This window comes from Corvus moneduloides, chromosome 12 (genome assembly GCF_009650955.1).
Source record: "Corvus moneduloides isolate bCorMon1 chromosome 12, bCorMon1.pri, whole genome shotgun sequence".
Lineage (NCBI taxonomy): Eukaryota > Metazoa > Chordata > Aves > Passeriformes > Corvidae > Corvus > Corvus moneduloides.
Window position 1 is genome coordinate 15,870,415 of NC_045487.1, and position 25,307 is coordinate 15,895,721.

General features: G+C 39.2%; 1 long non-coding RNA gene across 4 annotated transcripts in view; it reads right to left on the reverse strand.

Annotated features, from left to right (window-relative positions):
- The window catches only part of LOC116450082, a 132,906-nt gene extending 107,832 nt beyond the window's left edge, over nucleotides 1–25,074 (reverse strand). For 3 of the 4 annotated variants that reach the window (XR_004242671.1, XR_004242669.1, XR_004242672.1), the window contains exons 1-2: nucleotides 13,785–13,927; nucleotides 12,708–12,793 (exon numbers count right to left, since the gene is read on the reverse strand). This is a non-coding gene — a long non-coding RNA (uncharacterized LOC116450082). Of the gene's footprint in view, nucleotides 1–12,707; nucleotides 12,794–13,784; nucleotides 13,928–24,975 lie in introns of those variants that run through there. The other variant, XR_004242670.1, reaches the window with a different exon arrangement.
- Between the last annotated feature and the right edge of the window lie 233 nt (nucleotides 25,075–25,307).

The window sequence follows — 25,307 nt, forward strand, 5'->3', positions numbered from 1 at the left end:
CTGCTTGTCTTACTTGCTGCCAGTCACTTCACAATACCCAGAATTTGAGGTTTTCTTGCTGCAGGAGTCATCAGGGAGCAAAAGCAGAAGAAAAGACCTAAGTGAGAGGACTCTGATATTTCCAAAGATCCCTTACTTCAGTTGCTCTACTTCCTAGCATAAGATTTCATTCGTAGACCATTAGAAGATAGGGAGAAATATAATATCGGGCCAAAGAATACACTGGCACTTTGTAATACAACAGCTTGATGGATCTTTGGTGACTCAACCCAAATTTAGAGAAGTCACATTTACACTGCCTATAACTTAACACACAGAATAGCTCTGAAATCAGAGCAACATGGACTGCAAAAAGGTCACTGAGAAAAGACAATCCAGATGCACAAAAAAGAAATAAGAACTGGCACACACCAATTTAAGACTTACCAATTTAAAGAAACAAGTTCACAGCCACACTGAGATGACAAGTATATTTTACGCAAAGGATATACATTATTGTGCAATATTTTCAAGTGCAAAGCTTGGGATTGCAAATGTGATCCAATACAAACCAGAGTTTTGGTAAACAAGCCTGTAGCTCTCTTATTTTTTGTTTTTTAATAAGAGTTCCATATCACATTTGAGATGCCAAGCAAGAGAGGGTGAAATGCTGCTATCTATAAACCAGCAATACACAGGCACAAGGTTCCTGTGCAGGAGGATCGAACCACACATAAACAAAAAATAGAAAAAAAAATAGAATGAAGCTAAATAAAAATAATAAAACAAAAGCTACAGATTAAATTCTCTCCTTTCTTATATCCTTTAGAGGCAGCATGAAGTCAGTGCACTTGCACAGGATGTAAGTCAGGGCACAAATTGGCCCTTCAGCTCTGAGATTCCTCCAAGCTTTCCCAACAGCTTGCTGAGCGTAATTTGGGCTGGGTTATTTAAAGCTACACTGGATAATACAGTGCAAAGACTGGTGTGAACAATAACTCTTGCACAATTTATCACGCAGAGAAGAGCTACTAATCTTTTTAGAAAACAAGGTATTCAAAATTATTTAATGCTAATATTTATGCATCAGAAAGCATTCTAAGCACAAAACAGCCCTCCTCCCCCTCCCCATCCACACACACAACATGCATTTGTGAACATCTTCAGCTACAATACACCATATTTTCAGAGAGTCTTGAAATTATCGTACTGTATGTTGGCATTTATGAAATTCTGTTATTAATGCCACTCTCATAACAAAGATAAGCTGTGTTTACAATACTAATACCTTCCACAAATAATTAGGTATGTATAGCTACACGTATAGTCTTATATAGCAGTGATGGCTCAAAACTGTAAATTTAAAGTATATTATTGTAATAAACAGTAATAATAGCAATGATTATAAAAATCAGTTTGGCATGCTTCTGCCTAGCAGAATTCTGTACCACACTGTCAGTTAAAAACAAAAAACCAAGACAAGAAATAACAACTACTATTTTCTTAGCTCTTCTTTTTTTTTTTTATTACATGCTATTATTTTTTAAAGTAAAAAACTGGAATTATTTCAAACTAAAGGTAATTATGAAATCAGTCTAAAGTAGCAAGTCTTCCTGACCAAGCAGATGGATATCACTGCACTTACATAATTACATAATTACTGCTACATTCTTTTAAATTATAAGTTTGTAAAAGTACTGCTGTCTTTGAATAATTTTCAAAGTATCTCATAAGAACAAGGTTTTCTTTACATTTCAACTCAAGCCTAAAAGTGAAAATTATAAATTTTCATATGTCAGATTTTTTTTTAAGTATAAAACATAATGTTTAAAAAATTCTTGGCGTAATTCTATTGCTTCCTAGGAGAGTTGGATGCTTCCTTTGCCTTAGCTAGCATAGGTACAATAAATCACAAAACTTGCATGCAATACAGGTTCCATATCCAACTCAACACAGTATTTATTAGGCCAGTAAACTCCCTATCTGAATTTTTTGCTGCACTTCTGCTGCAAGACACTAAGCCTATGTTTGTTTTGGCAATACTATGGTACGACAGAGAGTTAAGCACCTTCTGTGTGATCTCCAGCTACAACATTACTGAAGGATAAGAAAGTTACAAATAATCAAGAAAAGTAATTTCTGTAAACATTTCCAACTTTCATTTAAATCAAGACATTAAACCCCCACAATCTCCCAGGTCACACACAGTCAGGGGAAAATGGGCACTTAACTATCATTTACCTGGATTAAGGAGTGTAGGAAATTGCCCAATTATTTGTTAGATTTAGCAAGAGGGAAAAGGACTCGATATCCCTATTACTGAGAACATTCAAACACATACAACTGCATTCAAAATTGATAGAAGTTAGTTGCAGTGCCTTAGCCATCAGAGCACTCTCCACTAAGTCAGCCTCTCCAGACTGCTTAATACTAAGATCCATTGGACTGAAGTTCCATGTACAGCTTTCCAGGGTGCTACTGCCCACACATTCCCTTTTTAACAAGTTTATGTTGAAGATAGTTTTCCTGAAGCAAGAGACTTGGTTTGGTAAAAAGAAATAGCACTATTATCAAACAAGAGGCAAAAGCAAAAGAAGAGTTATCTGAAATTCCTCAAACTCTCTTTTCACAGTCCCTTTTAAGTTGTCTCAGACTTCATTCCTTATCTCTGTGTGCTGAACCTCAGTCTGAGTTTCTGCTTATTGGTCTTAGTTTCCCCAAGGAACCTCTGATGGTTCTTTAATGAAGCCATAAGAAGAATATCCTCTGAGAAGCTGTGTATTCACTGTTTTCTTATAAAATATGATTCTTTCCCCCCTTTCCCTTCATCTTTTAATTCCAAACCAACACTAAACAGAACAACAGCAGTAACAGAAACCTGGCTCAACCCACTCCTGTGATTACAGAAATTCCTTCTATTGGCCTCTTCTATAACTGTACATGTTTTCTATTAGTTTAATCAAGGCTTTTGGTGGCCCTAAGTTTCCAAAATATGCCATTTCTGTGAGATAACTTGCTAAATCTATTTTCAAGGCAATTATTAGTAGATTCAGCTATATTGCAACTACACCAATTTCCATCTTTTTAAAAATACCCCATAAAAGTATCTGTTGTGCCTTCCTCATACATTCTGCAAGCATTACTTTAGTATTTTCTGAAAGAGACCTAATTTCTTTTTATTTTCTCCTACTCATTCAGTCCTGTATGTTTTTTGCAAGTCTTGTTCTGAACAAGTCGTGTTTTACTCAATATTTGCTGTCTACTAGACAGAGCTTGTGCTTTCACCTTTGCCATTTTTTACTGAGGTTTTTACCATGTCTCAGAATTCCAAAGTGTATTCTCTCCTTCAGTTCTAGTAGGAATTTTCTAACAATCTGCCTCATGTTTTGTACCCCACAGTGCAGAGCACTTCACCGTGTTCTCTCCATCCTTTATTCTCTGCTGGCTGTCCTGAGCCGTTTGCTGGGGCTTCTCTGTCAGCACTGGCACACCCAGCTCAGGGTCTCCCTTGTTTGGGACATGATCCTTGTGCCACATTTCTCTTGACACATCCCTCTGCTGCTTTTACACTGATTGCTTCTCCAGTTGATTTTTTTGCCTCTGTTTACTTTCTTTTAGTGTCTTTGGTTATCCATGTAAGCATATGATGCATTTAACTCATGTATTGAGCTCTTTGGCTGATCACTCCCTTTTTGTTCTCCTTCAGTCTCCTATTCACCAGTCACATTTCAACTGTTATTCAGCTCACCATAAGGTGACTACCAAGACTGCCAAAAGTGGGCTCAGGTACAATCAATTGTCCAGAAGTTGTTGATGTCAGGCTTCCACACAGAACTGGTTAATGAGAAAAAAACAGGACCCTGCAACTGGAGATTTGGGAAACAACAAGAACCTTGGGGTCCATGAGATCAAATCTCTTAGTTCTTTCCTAATCAGGCCATTAAAATAAAATCTAAAACTATGGATTAACCATAAATTAGGCACAGTTTATTTTCCACTTGGGATAATTTCTTATGTGTGTTCTGAAAAATCTGGTCTGTCTTTTAAATCTACACCATCCTTGCTGCTTGTAAAAGGGAGCCAGTGATCTGCATGACAACACACTTGATCTTCTTCCAATAGACAAAGTCATCCTGAGCTTTCTCAGCAGCAATATCAAATTCCCTTTTTTGTGTGTGCGTGTGTGATGGTTTGTGTTGGAATAGCTTCTTCATTATTAGAAGAAAGTTGCTAAAGAATATGTTTAGCAAATTTCTCTCTCATTTTCTTCACCAAATTAGTCAGTTGTTCCAGTCGAAGAATTCCAACTCAGTCTTGCTTTTCACATTTTAAAAATCTCTCTTCATCCATAAAACATTTCTTCTTTAAAGATATTGACATTTTCTTACCTTGCATCTCAAAAGAGTTTAGAAAATCCAGGTTGAGAGCAGCATATTGGAGTCCAGGCAATAGATTACAAATTGCTATTTGATCAAAATATAAGCCAGCTAATTTAAGTGCTTCTTATTTAAATATAAAAGCTTTCATATATTTAGAATAAAAAATGCCTTCTAAGTGAATGAACAAACCAGAAAAGTGTAACTAACACTGTCAGTGAAGCTACTGCAACAGGTACAAGGGGGCTGATTCCTGGAGGCCAAAAAAAATAAAAAAATAAAGACTATGGTGTGAAAATGCAATCTAAAAAGGTGCTACTTTATGTACTACACATATCTGCACTGCAAGAGATATGAATGCAAAGGCTGTCAAAAAAGCCTAAAACATACAAACACCTCAAGATCATAAAGCTTTCAGCTTTAAGATTTTAATAGAAAAAGCCAAAAGCTGAACTCTCTACTCAGACCAAAGTTTCAAATAGAATCAAAAGATGTTGAATTTCATTACATCTGGTTAAAAGTGACAAAAGTGGCTGTAAAGGCTCAAAACCCTGATTACAGAAGCCCCTTTCATGTCTGCTAAGAGACAAGACAGATGTTCCTGCCAAAACCTCAGTGTCAGCCCAACAGGAGAGCATTCCAGGGGTCTCTGCCTCTCCCTCCCCCATCTGCAATGGCCAGGAAGCTGTGGCAGGATGACCAAGAACAGAGCGTGGATTAGGATCAGTCTTTACAGCAACACCAGGTAAAAACAAAAAATGCTTCCATTTTTCTGTGCAGAATCTAGTTAACTGGCTCCTTTTGGACCACCTTCAACAAAATAAGGAGCCTTTGTTTGAACATCCAAAGTATCAAGGTCAGGACAACAGCAAAGTACAACATCAAGCAACACATTTGAGGGGATGGCTCTGGAGCAGCTGGTTAGCTTCCATGATGAATGGGAATTACAGCAGTTTTCAAGAGACCAACAGAAGGCTGGCAGGGTCCTAATCAGCTATAACATCAGTAGTAAAGATCTAAGGAGACTAGAGCATTTCCAAAACTAGAAACTTCTCTGGGCTTTAGTTTCAATAATTATAGCTGTGACAGCTGGACGGTGTGGGTACATGACTGGAATGGGTTGGAGTTTTTGACATATGGTGCTATTGGAATCCTGTCTGTCAGGAAAGGAGCATAAAATTACCCCCCAACAACTGGGGGCTGCAGCGCATGTCATCCTGTCTCAAAGTAAAGGAGCAAAGATAGCGTTTCTGCAGGTTAACATTCAGCAAATGACAAAATGTCATTCAAGTAATGTTACAGCAGAACATCAGTGTAAAGCGCTGCAGGGTCGCAGGGGCAATTTAAGTTAACTGGAGGAAGCACATTGGCATGCCTGGTTTTCCTTCTGCTAACTAAATTTCTAGCTTCTCTTACCCTCCTGGAATAACCATTTGGTGCTGACACTGCGGGAAGTGGCCTCACATGGCTTGAAAGAGACTCCAGGTGTGCTGAACAATAATTTCAGATAGTTACTTCTTTCTAAGTGTGCCTCTGATAAGGTCTTTTTCCATCCTGCATGCTTTAGCCTGTTTAAAACTCATGCACACCCAGAGAGAGGGCAAGCTCTATCCTCCCTGTAAATTGATCATTCCATCAAAAAGCACTGTGTAGTGGCCAGTAATTAATTTTTCTTTACATTCTACTTTTTAAAAATGAATGTAAAAACACTGAAGCAGAAGATGTTCAGTATAATGAAGTGACAGAGGCCTGTTTGTCAGCCACACCATCACTCTACACAAGGCCTATTTCTGCTAGGAAGAATAGTTGAACTATAGGTTGTTAAGACAGAATTTTATCTGACTTTTCCTCAAGCTCTGAATTGTGCATGCTGAAATTAAACCCTTTCATTACCACTCCCCATTCCCTATCATTCCTCCTTCTGTTGCCAAATTTGCCATTAAGGGCAGTTTTGTTTCCTAGTATACACACAGAAATATATTTGCTTACCTTGCAATTACCAGAACTAAAAGCTATTTTTTCCCCCCTTCTTGGGGATTTTTTTTTTTTTTGTGGCACAAAACCTCCTTAAAGCTGGAAGCAGCCCATTCCAAAAGGCAGGAATTTGAGCATGTGTGTCTGAAGGCCACCATGCAAGAACAGGGAACTTCTGCTGATATGGAAAGGACACACACAGAAGGTGACAGTGGGAATGTGTTACCAAGCAAACATATTGCTCAAAATGCAAGGTTGGATTACAGAAATCAAACTGAAACAAGTGAGGGATATTAGGAAGGACAGGAAGGGTTTACTTAAGCACAAGATCAACAAAAGGAGGTTTAAAAAAAGTGTGGGCCCGCAGATCAACCAGCACAGGAGATTCAGTGACAAAGAGGGAGCGAAGGTACTGAGTGTTTTTCATTCCACTTTTACATGGAAAGTCTGGACACAGGTTTCCACATGTCTGGAACACAGGAAAACTTCACTAAATTGTTTGCTTACTTAACAAGAGGGTGGTCAAATACTGACCCAAGGACCCAGCGAGGCTCCATCCCTGAAACTGCAAAACTGAACAGGCTGTGGCCCTGGGCAGCCCCACACAGCTGACCCTGCTTTGAGCTGACCTTCTCACCAACCTTCTGATAGGATTCTGTGCTGAAAACCAGCAGATTTTAGAAAACACCATGGTAACACTTTTAGTTGGTGCTAAAAGACCTGCTTTAAACCAGTAAAATTACAGAATTAAACCTGAAATGTAGGGGGTTTTTTTGGATGCATATATATCTTGAAGGGCCTCCACAGCATGAGAAATTTTAGCTAATATACAATTTTGACTCTAGTAACTCATGCTTATTTTCTACCTTACGTGTCACAATATGAAATTTTGGCAATTAATGATGACAGAAGAAATAGATGCCGTTTAAAGGATAAGCAAAAACACAAATATATTTTAATCCCAAAGTATCTTATTAGATTTTTTTTCACAAAAATGTGGGCAAAATCTTTTTGAGCAGCATTTCTACAGGCAAGCTCTATCTTAAGCTCTAATATTTTACTAGTTTGAAGTATTGTGGACCTCTTTCCTCACCATCCCCTCGTATTCTGAGATGTCCCCTCCTGGTTTTTGTTCATGTCTCAGAGAGCTTTCCTCATGTTCATTATGTTTAAGAGGGGGAGAGAGGATGAACCCTGCTATATGGTAACATGAAGGTCATTTCACACACAAAAAAAAAAAACAGAGAAAGAGAAATACGAAAGAGAATGAGACCCAGAATTGTAAAACTAATGAGCAGGGTAAGACAGAAACACAAGGGTCTACTTTTTGCACATTCTCTTGAGTGCTGAAAAACAATGTACTTTGGTTTCCAGTACATTTAGAGCTCTGCCTTAACCAGGGTCCTCAAATGTGTTAAAAAATACCATATGGGGCTTAGTGTTTTTGATTAGAAATGCATTAATGTGGGACAACTGGCTTTTCCAGAAGAAAGACATTTCTAACAGGAGAGGGCTGCTATTATTTATATGAGCTGAGATCATCCCATTTTACTGATTCATTTAGACTGATGCCAACTGGAGATGAAAACAATTTCTTAAAGAAATTATGAAATTACTGTAGACTTTGATCTAACATCACCCAAGTTTTCATTTACAGGGACTCACAGCACAAACATTAGTCACTGGAAATATGTACTACATTGCCTATCTTACAATACCGAAAAGGAGAGAGAAGCTTATTTGATCAAAATATTTGGAACCATAACCTGAAGTCAGGTTTGACAGAACTTCTGTTTTTTCTATTTCAGATACTTACATTAATTATTTGCCAATAGAAAGTGGATCACTCAGAAAGTAGCAAGACTCTAAATGCTCCTATCCCTTTGGCTTCTTTCCCACCACTGTAAAACATATCTGTCCAAGGAGCTGTTTTTCAAAAACACACACACATAACTACAAGCCCAAATAGAGTGTACATTTATTTGTTTCTATTTGCAAATATTTGTACTGTGCTTTTTACTACCAGATTTGGCATACAGTGTTTGCGGCTCAAAAATCTCCCCTTAGGCCTGTAAGACTATCCTGGTTAGGAAAAAATAAATATCAAAGAACAACTGCCCTCAAGCCACATCATGCAATGATTAAATATGAAATACATATAACACCAATAAAAGAAAAGCACAAAAAGTGGATTAACAAGATACTCAACTCCATCCAGTTTAACAGAAAGACGATGAATCAAGACAGTGGCTGAAAGTCGCTGTTACAAGTCACCAAAGAGTTATAATAATGGCCAAGACAAAAAGGCTATGTCCTCGGAGCAGCTTGCTCTAAAAGAGAGCATGTTACCATAGTCTGATGAAGAAATGTGAAATATAAAGTGTCAAACAGAAGAAAATGCAATCAGTTTGCTGATCCTACACTGAAGAATTAAAGAAGGCAATAGCCTTGAGGAATGAAGGCACCTCTGATCTTTCGCACAGCATGGGCTGCCTGTGTTCCCCTTGTCAAACAGTAAATAATCAAAATCAATGGGCGGTATAAGAAGTCTAAAAAAACTCAAAGGAAAAATAATTTCCCAGATATACCAACAATAAAAGTCATTCCTGTGTTATATATTTCTAATTATTAGCAAAATAGAAAAGGCAGAGACCCAGACTAAATTTTTTATTCTGTATTTCACTGATATCTGTGAGGGTTTGTGGTATTCTGGGGTTATATTTTCAGCTCAGCATATTCTTCTGACTGATCCTTTGGGCAGAACTCATCTACAGCCCCGTGGGGAAACAAGTCCAACAATGCCCAGGAGAGCTCAGCTCGGGCAAAGGTACTGGGGGCACCAGCATCAATCCTAATACTTTGTGACCAAACACAGCCAGATTAACTTGAAGGCCAAAACTCTGTCACACATCAAAGGGATGGATAAATTTCTGGTTTATAAACCCAGTGCAACAGGAAAATTTACTACTGTGAATAGGGAAGCACCTTTCAGTCCTTTGGATTCCCTTCCTTATCCCACCTTCTGTCACTCAAATTTACAAGTTTAGGAAGAGGAGGCAGAAGTCATGACTATCACAGTGATGTCAGAGATCACAAATATGCCAAAGTCCCAGGCTTCTGAGTAAGACAGACACACAGGACATAGCAGAGAGCACCAAGAACACAGGTAGACATCTCAGTCCAAGTTAAAGGGGCTACTCTCCACCTTGCCTCCCTCCATCTGGACTTGGGGTAGGAAAAACTTAAGCAAATTAATTGCTTGAAAGAAGTATATTCTTAATATTCACAGGAGGAGCTGCTAATTATGATCCTTATTCTGCAGTGGTACAGTACCTGTGTGTGCCATTTTGGTGGGCTGGACTGACATGAAATTCAGGAGTAACCCTGGGATTTCTGTTCCCTAAAGTCAGCAAAAGCTTAGAGTATTGCTGAGATGATAACAGCTGTCAGTCTCTCAAGGGAAAGGCTATGCTCATGTTACTCTTGAAATGAATGATGAATAACATTAGAAACATCCTCACTGGTACAGGCTGACAGCTGCCTTTATTTTCTAGAGCTAGAACTGCATCAGATACAAGACATGGCCCTAGAAAACACCATGGTCTGAGGCTGCATAGTGAGCCCCTCCCTATGTCAGGCAACTTTACACAGAGTCTAAGAGTGATGGAATGAAGGGAGAAAGTGGCTAATCCAAGAGGTAAAAAAGGGTCTCTTCCAGGAGACTCGTGTGGATCCTCAACAGTTCACTGACCCTCTCCTCTCCAAGGAGATGGTAGATGATCCACTTGACTGGACACACCTTTGTTGTCAGTACACCATTCACTAATGATCCTGGGATTGCTGCACTTGTCTCTAACTGCATCTGGGCATCCTGGTAAATGAATATCTTAGAAGGCAGAGCTCCTTAGTAAATGTGTTAAGATGACTGAGCCTAATACCGAACATCTAAATTAGGAAGCCACTTCTGCACTGTCTACCCAGAGCACGTGACTCCTGAAATAGCATGCAGGAGGAGTCTGAATAGTGCTGGATATTCTCAGAGTGGGAGACCCTGGATACTAAATACAGCATTGGCGCTGGGGTCATGCTGCCAGCTGGGAAAATACAGCTGTGTCATCGTGTTTAATACCATCTACATTTCTGACACATCAGCCGAGCCCTTGGGTGATTTCAAAGAGGCTAATTAAAACTACCTCTTCCTCTTACTACTGGTGCCACAAAAGAGTAATGACCACACTTGTTCAGCAGATCTGGCCTCTGGGGAACAGGACATTCCGTGACTCAGCAGCTTCCTGCAGCCACATATGCACCTCAGAACCTCCAACAGGCAAGGACTGAGATCCCTCCCTGGTGCACTATGAGCCACTCCATGGTCCTCCAGTGCTTCCAGGGACAGGCAGACACAATAATCTGCCTTCCCAGAACATGGGACCCCAGTCAAGATTATATCCAACAGCCCCCTACATTTTACAGCATTTCTTTCAAAAAGCTATTTTCAGTGGGCACAGGAATAAAAACAAACAAGATAACAAACCAACCCCTGGTGTTTCAAAGCACTAAAAAAAGCCTGTAGACAATCTTTTCAAAAGACCAGCATCAATATGCAGTTTGTAATTGTCTTGTCACATACTGTATACTGACTTTCATGACTTTTCCCACAGTATTTCAGAGGTTGTTATAAATGCCAACACAGAAGGGAAGTGGGTGTTTCACCTCTGACTAATGGCAGCATTTACTAGCCTGAAGATCTCTTCTTATATCCATCTAATAAACTGGTTTGTCAGTAGATAATAAGAAATTCCATCTGACACACTTGAAAACTAAGTGCCAGACTCAGAGTATATTTCCATTTCAGTACACAAGACTTTATCCATGGAGCTCCTCTTAGCTTCAGTAACAGCATCCATGCTGCTCCCTTCACATATCAAAAGGGGAGCAAGCCCCCAGATGAACACAGCCAAGACTTGTACAAGGCCCTGGGGAGAATAACTTTTAAGACAACCTTAGGATGTTTCTGCCTGATTTTTCTTGCAAACACAACAGACCTGGAAACTACTGAAGGTCTGTTGGACATATCAGAGGTGGGTGGAATTTGATTTTGCTCATCCTTTCAAAATGCCTCTGAGGTTTGTGAATATTCACTGTGGTGCTAAGGTTTTGAGAAAGTAGTTATACAGCAAATTTGAATGATTAATGGTCCAAGACATTTTAACACATTATTTCTCTATTTTCAACATAAATAGTGTGTAAAGGGTGTTTAAAACCTTAATGAATTGAACTATATGAGTAAATAATGTTAATCATTTTAATTGCCCAGTAGTCTGAAATTAGATTTAACAGTCTGATAATGTATAACTTTAAAGGAATACAACCCTGCTCTATAAAAAATCCCTTCCAAGCCAATTCTAATAATTTCTATTTATCTTTTATGACATTAACTGTTCCACCAGTCTGCCGACAGACAGCCTTACGCTCACATTTAGTTTAAATGCAGTGCAGTATAGTTTTTCATTATCATTAACGTGCTCCTGGTGGGCAGAGTGCAATGCAGTGGCACTGGTCACACTTCATTGCTTTATCTCATATGACAAAGAGAGATGATGTGCTTCAGCCCAGGCCAGAAGATGAAAGCGAAAGGTGGCCATGGCAAACTCCCCCTGCTGCCGAGGAACCATGGCCGGGCTGTGTCGTGTGACTTGCTAACAGCACGAAGGGGCAGACAAATAGATTTTCCTCTATATTTATAACCAGCATCATTCTTCCTTTCAGGCCTTTCAGTGCAGGTAGCTGTTTTATATGAAATGAACAATCTTTATAGACGTACCAGAGCCATAACAAGGCTGATTTTCAGCGAGGCTGAGGTATATAACTCTTACAGAATTGTCAGGCTTCTTGCTCAACAAATCAAGCCTAACTTATGATGTTTGCAGTGTAATTTTTATTCCTGTTTGACTAGCCAACTACCCAGTGGTAATAGGATGTTAGAAAAGGGCAGTAGCAATGTTTGTACATGCCATGATTGATAGGCAAACTCTGCATTTTTCATTTATATCTCCTGATTTCAAATCAGTTAAGTTTAGGAAAAATGAAACAAAATGGCAAGAAAAATGCTTGCAGATCGCAGTCCAGCACTCTCGTAGATCTGAGTTCAGCCCACATCTGCTAGGATTGTCTGGAAACATTAAGATATCTAAATGAAAATCAATACTATATGTGCCAGCATTTACTACCAAGAACAAGTATCAAGAGACCTCAGCTAATCAGGCTTTCAAGCTTGTACTTGAGCCATAGTCTGAACCCCAGGGGTGTCCTAATTGGCCCAGACTAATCATAGAAGAGTTAAATTTATAACCAGCAAAGACATCTTGTTTTTCTTACCAGTCATCATTTTGAAAGGGAAAGCTTCACCTGTGTGGTACCGACGTGTGGTGAGAGCCACCGGTCATGCAAGAACTGCTTCTCACCTGTCAGAGGTAAAGCAAAGACTAATTTACTGTCCTCCATAAAACCAGTCAGGCACATTTAAGCTTTTGGTGGGTATATAGTGCTATCAAACCTTTCACATGAACTGCATATTTTCTCAACTTAAAAGCTCTGCACTTAACACTCCTGCACTGGGAGATAGAAGGTTTATATTTTAGAGGTAAAAGACCCTCCATGCACTCATCTCCTAACCTAATTTTTTGAGCCAGCTAAATAAATGTATTTCCAAATCAAACACTGTTAGTGGAACTTCATTTTCTTTTTCTTCTGCAGTGAAGGCAGATGTGCAAAGAAACCAACACACAGCAGTTCAGTTCATAAGGTACAAAGACAAACACATGAATTATTTTTCTATACAAAAAAAACCCACCTTATTGTAAAATAAAAGTGTGCACAATATATTTTGGAAGACTTAAATTGTACTGTTAAAAATTATACTGCATCAGGGGATTGGGTTCCTAATATTTGTATTCAGGATGCCAAATGAGAGCAGATTTTATCCTATTTTCAACAAATTAAACACAAATATGTAAAATGTTTATAAAACTCAGTCCTCTGTTTTGGGCTTATTTTGAGCAACTTAATAATTCTGCATAGATTTCTTTAATCAGAACAAAATAAAATGATGAATTAAGCCTGGAAATGCAAAATCTAATGTTTTTCAGCTTTCTTCAAAAGCATATGTAAACATCCCTGGAGATTCACATCTACCGGAAGTTTAATAACATTATTTAGATTCTTTGTGTCCCATACGTTAGATGTATTTTTAATGTGTACCTCTTAAAACAAAACAAAAAGTTGTCAGATATCGTATTCCTCCTCACCAGTTAATGGTTTCCTAGACAGGGCTATCATGGAGACATCCTGGCACGTTGTGATCAATGAAAGCTTGTTTCTCTCATGGCATGATGTTTCCCCTTGGAGTCTCATCTCCCACTAGTGCCTGCTGTGAAATTTTGTCAGTTCTTTTACCTCTAAGGAGCTCTCTAGTCCCCCACGTTGTAAGATACTGTGTTATCTTCCTGAATCAGTCTTCCTGTCTTTGCTGCTTCACCTCCCACTTCTTGTGGGACAAGAAGGCTATCTTCATCTTCCCCTTCAGTCCCGCGCCTGATAACTCACTGCTCTCACTCTGTGCAGCACAGAACAAGGTAATGAACAAAACAAAGCAGAAAGGGAATCTCAGCCAAACCCACACACATCCACTGAGGAGCAGAAAGGCAAGCACAAGACTCTCCTAAACAATTCTATTATCTCACTTTGTATTTCTAGCCTGGGTGCTACACAGACCAGTCTGCAAAAAGGTACCAAAAGCATTTCTAACACAAAATTAGGTTCAAAGATACCTTCTGCCTCTGCTGTACTGCTTCTCCCCTCAAAAATGATTTAAATATTAAACAAAATTACTTAGGACTTCCTTATATCTTCAGAACACTTTTGGTACAAGCTGTTGATTTCTCTTTACTCAAAACAAGACTTCCGTATCCTCACATTTCAAAAACTTAAGAAAAAGTCAACAACTCTTACACCAACAGAATTTACCTCTTATACAAAATCACAGCTCTTACAACCCTTACAACTTTCTAGCTCTGACATTGTTTAATAAATCCTTTTGGAGTGATTTAGGAGACTATCATTTCCAGTTCTCCTCTCTGCTTTCTCCACCAGTGGTTGTCACACATGACAAAAAAATTTCTGCAGCTGCTCCACTTCATTACCAATGGAGGATTTTAATTTTTAAATTAATGCGTTTGATTGTGAACTAAGAATCATTCAAGTGCACTAACATTTAAGAGCACCATCAACTCTGGCAGTGGCCAATGCTCCCAGTGGAATGTTGAAAGGAGAGGCTGCAGGAGGAGCCTGGACCTCTGTCTGCAGAAGGCGAGCCTGGGGAAGGGCCCTGCAGCAGGTGGCTGAGCTGCAGGAGGTGGTGAGAAGGCTGTACAGCATCCGAGAGGCTGAGGAGGAATTAGATCATTCCAAGCACAGCCTGCAGCGGATGCCCAGCCCACAGCCAAAACCTCCTCCACCAGCACACACAGAAGGCGTGGAAGGGGGGGCCAATAATGCAGGAGAATGGAAGCTTCCAACAGCAAGGACCTGCAGGAGGAAGAGACTTCCCCCAAAGCCAGAGGTGCCCTTGCAGAACTGCTTCACTGCTCTGCAGACTGAAGACGTCCTGTCACATCAGGAACAATACAGGAGATGAGCAAGGCAGTCCTTTTATTAGTATTATTTTAATTTGGATAGCTTTTATTTTTGCCATCCCTTGTATGCTGCTGCAAACTCCTATGCTATCAGCAGTCTTATTCCAGGTGTGAAGAAAGATGTTTCAGCACCAGGAATCCATTACAAGATACATCTTACCTCCAGCTAACCAGTTAAAATCCTAGTCCAAACAAATCCAAAAGTGAAAAATCAAACTGATTTCAGTGGAATCCGGATTTTATTCCATGGGTTATCTGGTATTACTCTGGCTTGACCCCTCACGTAAAAGGTAGGTTTAAAGAACCAGCCTTGTACGTATTCAAGATGAATTGAGCAGAAACTTTACACTATTGACAGTGGGGTTCTGTTTCATCCACAGACAAACACAAAGAAAGGAAAATTTAGATATTAGATGATAAAAGTAAGACCAAATACTTCTAGATACTTACAGCACTACCATAAGGCAAAAAGTCAATTAATAACTCTTCTGTTGAAGGGTGTTTCCCACCCTTTCCCCAGTTTTTGCAGCTTTTTTGGGCTGACTGTTAAAGCTGACAATAAAAGTTTGATGCATGAGGAAGAGACATGATTGCCCCAAGGCAATGAGGACCACTCCCTTTACAGCAGCCTCTGTAGCCCCACAGAGGATAAATCAGCCCCAGCAGATGGAGGGTTCAGCAGTAAAAGAGGAGCCCGGTACCAATCCTGCTGGAAGGATAGCCTTCTGCATGTAGTAGAGGAAGGTGCACAAGTCCTCTGCAGAGCTGAGAGCAGGGCCCAAGTCACCTCAAACTCTCATTGAAAAGATGATTGATTCTGCTCTATTTTGCTTTTTCCAGCAAAATATTGCAGGATGTTTTCTCTGCTGCTTGCCTCCAACTTTGCTGCACTTGTTTGCCAAGTCCTGGGGCTGTCAAACGAACATGAACTCCTCCTGACAGTGCACACCTATTTTCCTTGTGTTGCAAATCCTCCTTTTCACTAGCAGTGCACAGTACAAACACACGTATAATTCTATTCATTTTCATGTGATACTGAATGAAACAACTTAAAGCTTATGCCAAATTAACAATCTTTTCTTGGCAATTTCACACCGGGATTCTATGCCAACTTCTGTTTAACAAGCAATGTTATTAACAGAGAAAATAAGTTTTTTTGTTTCTGCTTTGATTTGCCTACTTGAATCTTCTGGTGTAGTGAGTTTTCCCATGCATGTGCATATCTAAAAACCTAACAAGGGCAAACAGCTCTATTATTTCCCTAAAAATTACTACTGCACTGCAATTCTAGAAAGACTGGAGTTTGGGGGTTATTTCTAAGTATATTAAAATCAGTATTCAAAAGGGAGCTTCAAGGCACAAGCTTCAGAGTCTCCTCTAGACTGCACTATCACACACTCCAAGAGCTGGATTTTCTGTGAGGATCTCGCCTCTTAGTGCTACTCAGGAAGTAGAGATGAATCAGAAATGAGATTTAACCAGCCAACAGATTACTCCCCTGGCACAGGGAGCACACTGCTGCTAACGTGCCAGCTCTCCCACTGCCACCCACCATCTCAGCATATGGGGTGTGTCAAGAGTAAAAAGGCAGCAGAAGAGCTCAGTGCTGTATTTCTTCCCCCCCGTCCAGCTCAGTGAAGTCATCAACACTACTGGCAGCTCTCAGAACTGCCTACCAGCAGTGCAGAGAATACAAGGTCAGGCATGAACACAGGAAGGGAACGACTCTCCCTCTTCTCCCTGGGCTGTACATCAGTGCCTGATTCTAACAGTCCTCACCAGCTCAAGAGGATACTTTATACCATATGCAACCAAAAACAAAATTTAAAAAGCTGTTTTATGCCACTCACGAAGGAATGTACAACCAAGCCATGAGTGATCCAACACCTTCTGCTTGCCCATTTCTTTCCTTAGCTTTACTTCCAGTGCTGTTGCAACTGAGTTTAACTTTTTTTACACATTCACTTTTGTTACTATTTTAACTAAAGCAAAATCCTTAAACATTCTGTGTATGTTTGGGAGTTTTCTGAGTTGTACAGATGAGTTGTTTCTTTGAAATTAAATGATTTGGTAAATTAACACATCATTTCTCTCTGTGTATATCTAAGATGTCTTCTAGAGTCCCTCTCTATGCTTTCTACAGTCACCAAGTTTGAACATAGAGCACATTTTGAGCTCAGTGACCTAAAGCTGCTTCCTATCACTGACCAGACTCTTTCAACAGCCCAGGTTTCCACTTGTATTTAGAGCAGGTAGAGTTCATGTCACCTATCAGTAAAGGCACTTCTACTACTACTCCTTTGCTTGTATTCAATGTCTTTTGGGCATAGAAAAGATTCTTTATGGGCTACTAATATATTCAGTAATGAAAGCATAGTAAATCTGAAAGATTGCCAAACTTCATTAAACACAGCCCTAAAAGATGAAACAAGCATAAAATAGGCAGTATATTCTGCTATTGTTTGCTGAAATCCGTATTATTTTCAGCTTATGTTGTCCTGAAAAAGAAGGTCATCTACTCAGGCCATGTAAAAAGGGGGTTCCCAAAAAGCTCTCAAGAAAAGGTTTAGTTTCACTGAATTTCTGAAGACAAGGAAGACATTTGTCTTTCACAGCTCCTGGAGACTGAGATGCATTATTAAAGAACAGATACTAAAGTACTTGGATGATTCTGCAAAAAGGACATGATATGACATAAAAAGAATAGTGTCCGTTTAATATCATCATTAGGTTTCAGAGTTAACAATTCATTAATTAATTTTAAACAAGGTAATTCTGTACCTTTTACCTTGATGACCTAAGCGTAATCTGAAACATTTCCATACCAAAAGCACAGGAAAACAAAAACCCCGAGATACTTTTAATGGAAACTATGATTTTGCAGAAGTTGATGGTATATAAAAATGTTAGTTTGTTAACTGCATCCTAGAGAGGTGATTTCTGGGGGAAAGTAAGTACTTGTACTTTTTCTTTCCTTGAAGGTTTTTAGTAAGGAGCACACATAGTGCTCTTTGTAATACTCTAGAAAATGAATGGCGGCTCTCAGAATAATTTTGTATGTGACAGTAAACTGAAAATAACTGAATGTCAAGCAGTGACTTTAGAGCGACAAGTTTCCTAAGATAATATAAATTTCCTACATGTTCATTCAAACACTTGTACAAAAATGCCACAACTACTTTGATAAAGTGGATTTTACTCTGGGTATTAGAATAAGAACACAACATGGCAGCTATTTCATAGAATTTGCTTGAGTCTAAATATTAAGATTTTTTTTGTTCTACTTCTCATAATTTCTTATAAATTCTCTCTTTCCTTGTCCTTTACCTAAAAAACCAGTTCTTTGTCATTGGCTATACAAATGCTCCACACCAAAGATTCATTTTTTTCTAAGCAATCCATAGGCAGCTAAACTTTGCAAGTATCCAGCATTTCTGAAAATCAAATTCTTTCTTCTCCAGGCAATGCTTGTATGATGTTACACCAATTTAATTTGCACAGTCTAATCATACTGATTTAGCTATCCATATATCAAACCGAAGTGCAGCCACACCACTCTGCAGTGCCAGCAGAAGGTACTTCTGCTGTCAGTCATTGCACACACAGTCCCGAGTGGGAAATACCCACTCAGTACACAGCCCATGGTGCAGCATTCCACTCCTCAGCCTCTCCTTCCCAGCCCTGCCCTCTGCTCAAGCAGATTGCTCACAGATTTCCTGTCCTCTTGTGGGTAAATAAGGCCCTCCATGATTTTCAGGTTCAGCAGTGGCATCACTTGCAGAAATGTTTCTCTGCCGACAGCAAATAGAACAAGTCACATGAAGGGATTTCCATCATATCTTCTTTATTGTGCCTTGTTACCAACTCCAGGACTATCTCCCCTGCTTCATGTGATCATTCCAGACCTTGAAGAGTCGAGTTACAAAGAAGGAAAGATCTTTGTATGTCTCACAAATCCAGGGAACCTACACAAACTTCTACTCACACATCAAAAAAAAAAAATTCTTCTTACCCTGAGCATCTCAGGAAAATCTACAAAGAGAAAGGCAGAGGTGAAGCAAGGGTACTGAACAGCAGTTTGAAAAGTGGGGAAAAGAAGCGATAAGGAATAAGTCCCTGTGAATCAGAATAATGGAGTTACTTCAATTCCAGAGAAGGTTATTCACAGCCACCCAAGTTGTCTTTTAAGAGAAACTCTAATGTTTTTTCTCTTTGCAGAGAAGGTAGAATATTCTGGGCTTAAATGCCTGCAGACAGTTAAATTCTATGTTACAGGAAAAAAACAAAAAAAAGAAAAACAGTAAAGATGAATAGCTTTGACCCCTTCAAAATATTTTCTGCACTTCTCATATTACAATTGGCAACAAACACAAAATTACTAAGGCTTTTCATCGCTTTTTTTTCTTTTCATTAAAAATGTCCTTGGCTCCATTGAGTTTAAAACATCACAATGCTGAAACAAACCAAAAATTTCTTAGTAATAGCAGCCTGAATGACAGAGTATTAGCACCTTTATCAAACGGGAAATTAACACAACACTGGATTGCACGCTGTTTTCAAAGCAGATTTGACTAAGGAATCACCATTCATTAAGCCAGTATTATAGGAGAAGTTTCTCCACAATTTTAAATGTAATTAAAAAGTTGACAGGACATACATTTGAAATAAAAATCACTGCAACTGACTTTGACTTCTGGATTTTTTTTGTTGATTTCTGGGTTTTTCATATGCTCTGGTTAAAAACCTCTAATGCCATTAGTCACTGGATGTTTTTGTATCACTTCACATTCACAGATTTTTTTTGTTCTGCCTTTCCACATCACCACAAGCATTTCACAGTAGTTTGATAATAGTCATACAGCCAGCCCTCTCAAACAGCACACTTTCTAAAAGGATGATAGCCCTGATGTATTTATAACATGCAGCTGTGCCACAAAGATCCTGTGCAGCATACGGGGATTTCCTTTCATTGAAACAGTCCCCTCAGAAATACTGTAGGAGGCCTTTAAAGTAACCTTCTACATTTCCTTTTGAAAAGGGGGAGGGAAGAGAAAATTTCCACATTGTGGCTTCAGTCAGGCGGAGGACATGACTTGTGCAATCCTAATAAATCAGAGCATTCCCGTGTGGCAGAAGCAACAGGGGAATAGTGTAAGAGCAGTGCTGCATGTTGACCTAAGCAAGAGCTTATCGAGAAATGATGTCCTCTTAAACAGACTCCTGTAGAGATGTTCTGCATTTCCTCTGACAAATTGTAAGTGCCCTGACTGTAACATTCCTAACAAAATAGGGCTGATTTAGCAATGCACAAACTGCCCATTATCCTACTGCATAAAAAGGCCATTTAAAGCAAAGCCCTAGGACACTGGCCCACTGGAAAGAGTACATCTGAAAAATTATCCCCATCTTGTGCCACCAAAGCTGTTAACTACCCTAGGGAATATACCTCATTTACAATACAGACAAATGTTAACTTTAATGAGTTTTAAAACTGCCATTTTTCTTGTTTGACTTTGACAACACTCGAAATCTTAAGCAAATACTTGGCTATTTTTTCACCTGGAGTACCATCTAACTGATATTGCCACAGCATTTGTTTTCAGCTGCCCCTGTCTTTCCCCCACTCAAGTCATAATGCTGTCCAAAAGTGCAATTAAAAAGTACATTCACTCCAAAACAATTCTGGAAGGATTAAACAATCTATTTCAACAAACTGTTCCTGTCCGAAAACTTTGCATGTCAGGATTACTACTTGTCATTATCTTCCCAAGAGATGGAGTACCTTTTTTAAAAGTAGCTCTAATGAGATCTACAAATCTAGGTGCAAGACAGCTTACTTTATTGTGTTTATAATGATAAAAAATATTTTAAAAAGATTATGGCTCTTGGGACTGATAAAAATACAATGGGGGTAAGGTCATTCGGAAACGCTAATAAAAGTTTTCCTAAAATATGATGACTCTCCAAGAAGTAATGTTGGCCATGAAAAATAACTATGAAAGTCTATTTCCTGTGATGGTAAACACTCAATTTTTCTACAGCTGGGTGACTCTCCAAATCCTTTATTTGTTCTGTAGGAGCACAGTTGTAGCTGTTGGATTACCCAACGTATTCCATCAGCACAGTGTCTGTGCTGGAACTCTCCCCTCTCATTCAAGTTTCAAGGAAAGAGAAGAACATGCACCTGCTGTGGCCATTAAGATCATCTTAAATTCCTAATCTCTGCCAGTGAGTGACATCCAACAAAGCCTTGTCCTAACCATACAAGAGGAAAATCCATACAAACCCTTTCATTTCTCATGGTATAATTTTCACGACAAGAAATTTTGGGAATACAGCAAGAACACGTGACATCCTTATCCTCCATTCCTTTACCCTGGTGTTCCCTTGCTTCAGACCAACATCCAGGAGCTGAAAGGAACTGCCTTTTTCCAGGGAGAATTTCTTAGACAACAAGTCAGATTACCTTAATAAAATAAATATCAAATAATGTATTTTCATGCTCAGGCAAAGTACTTAGGAGAAAGCCAATGCCCTCTCTACCAAATTTTCCCCACCTGTGACCTTTAAAAACAACAATTTAAGAACAATTTCGTATATACTTAATGCATGCTTATCAACACCTAGGCAACTACTCCATACAGATACAAGCATAACTGTAGACAAAAAACTTTGACCATAGGCAAAATTTTTCCTCAAAAATTTATGATTTTAAATTAATTTGATGTCAGCTAATGTTTTCTCACAATAAAAATAATAAAATAAATGGAGAAATTGAAAACATTTAGAGCATTAGCAACTGACAAGATGAGAGAGTCTCAAAGGTGCCTCTGAAAATACTGTGCTCAAACATATGAGTTTAAAATAAAATGGTGAATTCTGCATTAGTTTAAAACTCACAAAACTGGTATTTCAAAACAAAGTCGTGCAAATAATTAGAAACTTTTGGTTATGTCATTATATATTGTATATACTTACCTTTATTCCATGAAAAAAAAAAACCTATTTTGAAGAGAACAGACCTAAGATTAGCTAGGCAAACACTATTTATTTACTTCCTTCAAAAGAATCAGCAGAAATGAATCCAGAAAAAAATAAAATACGTATGTATTAAGGTTAATCAACCACAGACATAAAAATGAAGAAATACAGTTTATGGTGTATATGCAGCTTTCATTTTTTGACACATCTTTTTAATAAATAAAGGACCAAAAAGGTAAGCAATATAAAATACTAACACTTTGCATTAGTCTCAGATTTATTACTAGTCAGCAGATAGTGATTGCTTGACTTATTCTAGTTACAAAGCCATTAACATGCCCACTTTTCCATAAATCCAGGTTCGATTCCCAAACTCAGGTGCTCTACCTATGTCCCTGAACACAAACTAGGTAACTACTGGAAGATATTTATCATGGGAAAAGGTCTGTCGAACTGGCTCTGGGGGGAGGATTGTTTTTCCTGTATTATATTATTTTACTTTTCAGAAGGCAGAAAAGGCAAGGTGAGGATCCTTACTTACTGTGTGTCAGCTTTGCCTCAAGCTACTTTCAATTTACTAAAGAAATTGTGATGGTGAAGGACACCAAAAGGAAAAGGGGAAGGGCAGTAGAAGCAAGGGATTGGGAGAGTAAAAGTAGACAAGGCTTTTGGACAAAATGGATAAAGGCTCATTGCAACAAAGATCTCTGTAAGCAATCTAGATGCCAGATTTAGCAGGCAGAAATAGGCCCAAGCAGTACAAAGATATCAGAGTTGAATTAAACCCATTCCTGGTTCTTCCTGGTTTGCTAATGAGGAGGAAATCCCCAAATGCAAGGTCTTGTTGCTCTTGCCAAGCCATCACACAATGCAGCACCTCAGATATCTCAGTTGTTTGACAATAAAAGCTGGAGCGCCATACTGGCAAACATTTACAGCACCAAATTCCAATACAAAGACAGAATCCGTGTTCACCACAGGAGTGCCATGTCCTGCTCTGCTGCCTCCTCACCATTAGGGAGAGGCAGCCCCGAGTAATTCCTGCACATCCCTGCATGCGACGGGCAATCCCATTTTTGCAGGCCTGGTTCTGTCAGCCAACATGGAGGAGAAAGAGATGTTTTGAAACATATTTTTAACTCCCCCACCTCTTGTAGACCATTCACACACACCCCAGAGCCACTTTCAAATAGCCTTTCCTATCGAAGATCGTAAAAACAAAAAAAGACAAACCCAAAAGCAATTCAAAGCAAACATTGGAAAAGTTACTCCCATTTGTTCCTACAGGCTCTGCAGTTTAGCTCTGCTGGCTAAACCTTTACATTTTCTAAGTTAAAGGCTTTGTACCACATTTCTTAATCTTTTCAAAATAACAAGACAGTACCTAAAGCAGCAGCAGAGTAACTGCACAGCCACTGCTCCACCCATGTGTTTTGGAAGCACATCTGCATTAGTCTGTGATCAGGTGCAACTTAAACATCAGCTCAAAGCTACCCCAGTTGGCAACAATCCACAGATGCTGATGGTGCCACTCACAGACTCGTGTCACCTCCTCTAACCATGGGGCAGGAATCAGAGAGGGAGAACCAGAGGGACACAGAGAGAGAAAACACACAAAGCTTCTGTAACAGACCCAGAGTGGAGCCACTGTAGCCCCCAGAGGGCACATCACACAGGTATCCAACTCTGATGAGCTGCTCAGTGCTCCTCTAACCTTTTCTCATCTCCAAATTCTCATCAGGCCTATGTGTGTACTTCTTTTAGGATAATCTGTAAACGCACAGTATCACCTGGCTTCCTCAGCCTCTGACAAAATCCCCCAGGATGTAAGTAAGAGAGAGAAATCCTCAGGATAGGTGTTCATGCCATGGCAAACATGGGAGGACTGGACAGCCATAGCAGACAGTGCAAGGGTAGCTTTTGTTCTGGAACCCGTGTTGGAGGTTTGAAACTGCCCTAAGAGCACAACGTTGTTTTGCATATTTTGTTTTTCAAATAGAAACATGCAATATTTTGGTATTAGAAAGGAGTTTTATGCTCTGTACCATAACACTGAGATACAGGAAAAAAATGGACATTACTGACTGTTAGCCTGAAGAATTATAAAATGCAGAAATAAAAACTTCATTAAATAGAGTTACTCTTATAATCTTTGAGTAATTAATAAATTACCAGGATTTACTGGTTGAAATAGATCCCTATAAGTGTCTGCTATCTTGTTTCATCCAATACTCACTAGTAAAAGCTGACTAAAAATGTTACATACTAGTTTTGCAGGGATGAGAGAACAGCTGTTTGATGTTCTGGCTTATAAAAGAGGCCAAGAGAGAGTGTATTTGTTGTGGAATTAATTGGTCCAAATTAAGCACATACTGTTTTTCCAACTTATGGTAGGAATCTATGTGATTTAATAAATATGATAAATGGCTTGTGAGAATAACAAAGGATGATTCTGGGCCACCCCTGTAGTGCACAGACTGTCAGCAGAGTTTGGGTAACTATCATTTCAGCCAAGAAAGAAAGGGGAGAATCTGGCAGAGAGAAAATTTGAAATTTTATCTCAGCTGAAAAAGAGAATCAGCCAAAACCATTCTGCAAAATCCTTTCCTCTAAAACAGCAACCTGAACCAAAGGCAGCATTTTTACCTCTTGAATTAAAAAGCAAAACAATCAGCTGTCCAATAACAACACATTTTAATTTGTAATATTTAAATTGGTAATGAGGAAGGTGTTTTGTCTGAATTTCCATTTCTTTCAGGGCCTAATTATGAAAGACAGAAAAAAAATGTGCTATGCACTCTCTTTCACATCTCATTACATTTATTCGGCTTTATTACTAATTCTTTGTTAATATAATTTTCACCCTGGGAACTACATTTTTTGTCTAGTTACCCTGATACATGAAACCCTTAAAGCAGGAAGTCCTTGATCACCACATCATATTTCTCATGGTATTTTAAAATGACACTCACCATATTGTTAGAAGTAGGTTCTATCAGCAAGCTGCTCTCTGGAGGTGCTCTTTCTCTCCCTCTCTCTCAGGTGCCTTAAAGAAGTTTTATCTAGCATGGTGGCCTAGAGAGATGGGGAACAGGAGGAGAATTGAAATGCTCACGTAGGTGCACCATGCATCCCTCCCCACCCCAGGTTCTGCAGGGGCACACTGTGAATGGTGTGGCAAATTAAAGGACATGGCTGCAAACTTTAACCCCCAGCCCCTTAATCCTGCCACTTGCTAGAGGTGAGAGTCACGGCAGCATTTACAGCGCCTCATTCACAGGGAGTTTATACAAGTGCAGTGAGC